Genomic DNA, 6395 nt, shown 5'->3' with positions numbered 1-6395 from the left:
ATTATAAACACTTTTTATGTTAGCATAAATTCTACAACTCATTTTCATAGTTACATAATATTTCATTTATGCAGGCAATATTTATTTAGAGCCTACCATGTATTACCCACTGTGCTGGGGATAATTAGACACATAAATGAGATAAAAATGGTCCTGCCACTGTAGAGTTTTAATCTAGTGTGGCAGACAATCAATAAATGTTGCTGTTTGATTTCCCTAGGAAGCTGCTATTGTGAAGTAGGCCTGTTAAGGAGTGCTCTTGGGATCAACACCTGTAGGGAAGGGAAGGTGGCAGGATCTGGCAGGGGAGAAATCAAGTTCTGATGGAGGCCTCACCATAGTTTCAGCCAACCCCACAGGAAACTAGAGCTAAAATATTACCAGTGGGTCTTTAATTGGGTAGAGATGACCAGACCCATTAAAGACCATCAAGATAATATTAGAAATGCTTCTAAATATCAAGCTTGTTTTTGTTTTATTGTTTGGGTTGGCCTAATTTTTAATGAAGAAAAAAATCACATTAAAAGCAAAATAAGCTGATATGTAACCAACAGATTATCATAAATTATTACGTATGAAGCAAGTTAGGACACCAGAAAGATGACCAAATAAGCCCATCATTTGCTCCCCTCAACAACAATAATTGTATGCCCATCTATAGACAAAAGTGCCCCTGTGGGGGCTTTGGGATCCAAACAGAAGACTGTGAAACTCTGGTGCAGTCCAAGAGTAACAGGAACTGATCTGAGATGTCAGGCTTGCACCTAGGTGGATGACTCATAAACCATGGTCCAGGCTACAGACCCAGAAATAGCTCCATAACCCTGTGGACTTGGCTATAGACCCATTTAGCCTTAGTTCTGCTCTGAATACCATGCACCAAAGCCAAAAGGAATCACTCATGCATGTGTATTGGATAAGAGATACACAGATCTTGGTCATGGCTGTGGACGATGAAGTAGTCCATGAACTGGCTGCAGCCCCTCTCAGATGGAGCAGGGAGCAAGCAAAGGTAAGCCAGCCAAACAGCATCAGAATATATATTCTGAAAGGGTCCAATCTTCAGCCCCACAGTCACACTCTGCAAGCAATCCAGTTGGCACAGGGACTCAACAGGACACACTCCCATTCCTGCCCCTGGAGATCCTGAAAGGGCCCTATACTTGACCCAAGGCTCTCCAGCCACAGTTAGGGAGTAGTCCAACACACCCAAAGACCAGGTAGAAAAAAATGACCCTCTATGCATCCAAAGCCACATCCACTGAACTAAATCTTCGTTGTGGAACCTAAAATAGCCAGGGGCTCATTTTCAGCTTCTCTCAGCCAAAGTTCAGGTACAGTCCTATCCATTCAGGGACCCATTCGGTGAACAGGCAGGCGTCCTCCCAGGGACCTGGTGGGAGCCACACCTATCTGCACATCTGGTAATGGACCCATTGTCTAAAGACAATTGTGGACCATGAAGTGCACACTTGTCTTATCACCAGTCTACTGAACAATGTAGTGTAGACAGTCTTATCAACCCAGCAACCACAAGTGATCCACAACTGCCTGAGCTCCTGGCAATAAAACCATCAATCTCGAATCCCACTGCAGACTTATTAACATTCTCAAAACCAGCTCCAACCCAGCATGACTGTGACACCAGAAGTAATCCCAACCATCCAAGGGACTGGTAGAAGAAGGTCCTTACCTGAAAAAAAAATAGTCTATAAAGAATGAAAGAGATATCTGCTCATAGGTACCAAGAATCAGGTACATATGCCACCACTAAAGGAAACTAAAGGTCCAGTAACTGACCCAAAGAAATGAAGAGTTATGGTTTGCTTGAAAAAGAATCCAAAATAATTATTAAAAAACTCAATAAAATGCAAAAAAATACAGATAGACAACCAAACAAACTCAGAAAAATAAATAAACAAAATAAAAACCTAGTGAAGAAATAAAAACCATAAAAAATAACTAAACGGAAATCCTGGAGAGAAGAATACAATAACATGCTGCCTACAAGATACTCACTTTAGGCAAAAAAGTGAAGGGATGCAAAAAGATATTCTGTACAAGACATAGCAGGAGTAACTATTCTTATATCAGATAATATATATTTTCAGTCAAATTCAGTCACAGAGACAGAAAAGTTCACTGCATAATAAGGGGTCAATTCATCAAGATATTATGTACTGTATATGCACCCAATATCAACGCACCTAGGATTTGTTGTTTTTTCTTACATTAATTTTTTTCCATTACAGTTTATATTTAATATTATTTTTTATTATTTTCAGGTGTATAGCATAGTGGTTAGACAATCACATACTTTACAGAGTGTTCCCCTGTTGGTTCCAGTACCCAGCTGGCACCATACATACTTATTATAATAACACTGATTATGTTACCTATGCTGTACTTTACATCCCCATGGTTATTTTGTAGCTACTAATCTGTACTTCTCAGTCCCTTCATCTCTTTCACCCAGAGAACAGAGTACCCACATTTTTAAAGCAAACTTAAGAGAAACAAAGAAAAACAGATAGTAACAGAAAGAAGACTTCAATGCCCTTCTTTCAACACTGGATAAATTATCCAGACAGAAAATTAATAGAAAAATATTGGACTTGAACTGTGGTAAACCAAATGAACCTAACAGACATATTTACAACATTCCACTACATAGCATGAAACTAGAAATCAATGGTAGGACAAAAACTAAAAAAAAATCACAAATACATGAATATGAAACAACACACTTCAGAGCAACTTCTGGCTCAACAAAGAAACTAAAAAATAAAATAAAAAATATCTTAAGACAAACAAAGAAGTACACAGCATACCAAAACTTATGGGATTCAGAAAAAGCAGCCTAAAGAAGAAGGGTCATATCAATAAATTTCTACTTAAAAAAGCTCAAATAAACAACCTAACTTTGTACCTTAAGGAATTAGAAAAAGAACAACAACAACTAAGTTCCAAGTGGGGCTAAGGGAGGAAATAACAAAAATTAGGGGAAAAATAGAAACTAGAAAGACAATAGAAAAAGTCAGTGAAACTAAAAATTGATTTTTGAAATGATAAGCAAAATCGGCAAACCTTTAGGAGGACAAACCAGGAAAAACACACAGAAAGAACTCAAACAACATTGTAAATGAAAGAAGAGACATTATAACTGATACCACAGAAACACATACTATGAACAATTAAATGTTCAAAAAATAGATAGCATGAAAGTAATGGGTAAATTCCTATAACATATAACTAACCCAGACTGAATCATAGAGAAATAGGATGTGGGTTTGATTCCTGGTCAGGGCACAAACAAGAATCAACCAATCAATATATAAGTAAATGGGAAAACAAATAGATATCTCTCTCTCTCTCTCTCTCTCTCTCTCTCTCTCTCTCTCTCTCTCATCGATAGGGAAAAAAACAAAATAGAGGCTTATTATCAAAGGAAACCACAGTCCAATATCCCTGATGAATATAGATGTAAAAATTATCAGCAAAATATTAGCAAACATTATTCAATTGTACATTAAAATGATCATACACAATGACCTAATGGATTTATCCCTGGGAAGCAAGAACAGTTAAATATAAACAAATCAATAAACATAATAAATCACATTAATAGAATAAAAGAATAAAATCACAGGATCATCTCAATGGATACAGAAAAAAACATATTTGACATAATTCAACATCTATTCATGATAAAAGTTCTCACCAATTGGAGTGAAAACATACCTCAACATAATAAAGGCCATATATGACAAACCCAGGGCTAAAATAGTACTCATGAAAAGCTAAAAGCTTTTATTCTAAAATCAAGAACAAAACAGAGTCCCCACTCTCACCACTCTATTTAACACAATGCTAAAAGTCCTAGCCAGAGCAATTAGAAGAGAAAAGAAAAATAATCCAAATGCACTCCCTATAAAAATTCCAATTGCGCTTTTCACAGAAACAGAAACACAATTATAAAATTCATATGGATCCACAAAGGACCCTGAAGAGCCAAAGCAACCTGGAGGAGGAACAAGAGAGCTGAAAGCATAAAATTTGCAATTTCAATGTATTCTACAAATGCATAATCAACAAAACATTATGATACTGGCATAAAAGCAGACACATTCACCAATGGAAGACTACTGAGAACACAGAAATAAACCCATGCATATACAGTCAACTAATATCCAACAAGAAAGCCAAGAAAACACTGTAACAGAGATACCCCCACCCTCTGTAAATGATGCTGGGAAAACTGGATATTCATTTATAAAAGGACAAAATTGAACCCTTAGCTTAACACTTACTTACAAAACACAATAATTAACCCAAATTAGATTAAAGATGTAACTGTGAGAGCTGTGAGTATAAAATTTCTAGAATAAAAGTTCCACAACAAAAGCAACCATCCTTTTGATCTGCTAGCCAAAGCATAAGAAAAAAAGCAAAAATAAGTGGGGCATTTCAAACTGAAACATTTTTCCCAGAAAAAGAAACAGACAGCAAAATGGAGAGTAAAACTACATAATGGGAGAAATGAGTTGCAAAATATATCTATCTGATAAGGGATTATTATCCAAAATATATAAGGAACTCATACAACTCAAAAGCAATAACAAATTATGAAAAAAAAAATGTGCACACGACTTAAGTAGACAGTTTTTCCAAAGAACATGTATAAGTTGTCAACAAGGTACATGAACAATACTCACTAATCATCAGGAAAATAACATAAGTAAAAGTTACAATTAGATATCATCTCACAACTGTTAGAACAGCTGCTCTCAAAAAGACAAGATATAAAAGGTGTCGGTAAGGATGTAGAGAAAAGGAAAGTTTTCCGCACTGTTAGTGGGAATTTAAGCTGGTATAGCCACTTTGGAAAATAGTATGGAGGTTTCTGAATGAATTAAAAATAGAACTACTATATGATCCAACAATCCCACATTTGTTTATATATTCAAAGGGAATAAAAACAGGATATCAAAGAGATATCTGTACTCGCATGTTTATTGTAGCATTATTCACAATAGCCAAGATATGGAAATAAGCTAAGTGTTCATCAATAGATAAATGGATTTAAAAAACATGGCATACATACAATAAAATATTTTTCATCCATAAAAAAATGTAGAACCCTGCCCTGGCTGGGTAGCTTAGTTGGTTGGAGTGTTGGCCTTTACAACAAGGTTGTGGGTTCAATTCAGCTCAGGGCATATTCCTAGGTTGCAGGTTCAATCCCTGTTTGGGATGAGTATGGGGGGAAACTGATAGATGTTTCCATATTACATCAATGTTTTTTTTTTCTCTCTCTCTTCCTTTCTCTCTCTCTCTCTAAAAATAAATAAAACATATCCTGGGATGAGGATTAAAAAAGAAAATAGATCCTTATTTTTACTGCTGCATAGTATTCCATGGTGTAAATGTACCACAGCTTTTTTATCCACTCATCTACTGATGGGCACTTGGGCTTTGAGACAGCATGGAGGGACCTGGAGAATATTATGCTAAGCAAAATAAGCCAGTCAGAGAAAGACAAGCATCAAACGATCTCACTCATATGTGGAAACTAAAGAACAAAATAAACTGATGAACAAAATAGATCCAGACATAGAAACATGGAACAGACTGATGAATCTCAGCCTGAAGAAAGGGGTGGGTGTGTGGGTAGGAAGAGAATAACCAAAGAACTTATATGCATAACCCGTGGACACAGACAACAGAGTGGTAAAGGCAGGGGGTGATGGGAGATGGGGGATGCGAGCTAGAAGGGGCCAATGGGAGGGGGGAAAGGGAACATCTATAATACTTTCATCAATAAAGATAAATTTAAAAACATAATGGTAGAATAAAGATAAAATAAAAGCAGAATCCTGCCAGTTGCAACAACATGGATTGACATTTCCAGCAGCAGGCAGCCGAATCTGGGTTCACTGAAGGCATTATGCTAAGAGAAATAAGTCAGAGAGAGGAAGACAAATAGTGTGTGATATCACTTATATATGGAATCTAATAAAAGCCAAATTCATGAAAACAGAGTGTAGAATGAGAATACTTGGAGGTGTTGGTCAAATGCTATAAACTTCAGTTATAAGATAAATAAGTTCTGAGGATCTAATATTCAGCATGCTGACTATGGAACCCATCCCACCATTCTGTTAATATTAATTCTCTCTAAGTGATGTCTTATAAAAGCACATGTAACTTCAGATGATTAGCCTGTTTGCTTAAAGGATTCTGGGAACTAACCTCAAAGGAAGCAGACTCCAGCCTTTAGGCATTTAGGCTCCAGATCTGTTCACCTACAGGTGACGAACACCAGATGATCACTGACAGGCTCTGAGATGGTGATCGGAGCAGACTGTGCTGATGGGCACATATCACCCTCAACA

Source organism: Myotis davidii, unplaced genomic scaffold (genome assembly GCF_000327345.1).
Source record: "Myotis davidii unplaced genomic scaffold, ASM32734v1 scaffold440, whole genome shotgun sequence".
NCBI classification, from domain to species: Eukaryota; Metazoa; Chordata; class Mammalia; order Chiroptera; family Vespertilionidae; genus Myotis; species Myotis davidii.
The sequence above is the reverse complement of the archived record's forward strand: the minus strand, read 5'-3'. Positions refer to the sequence as shown.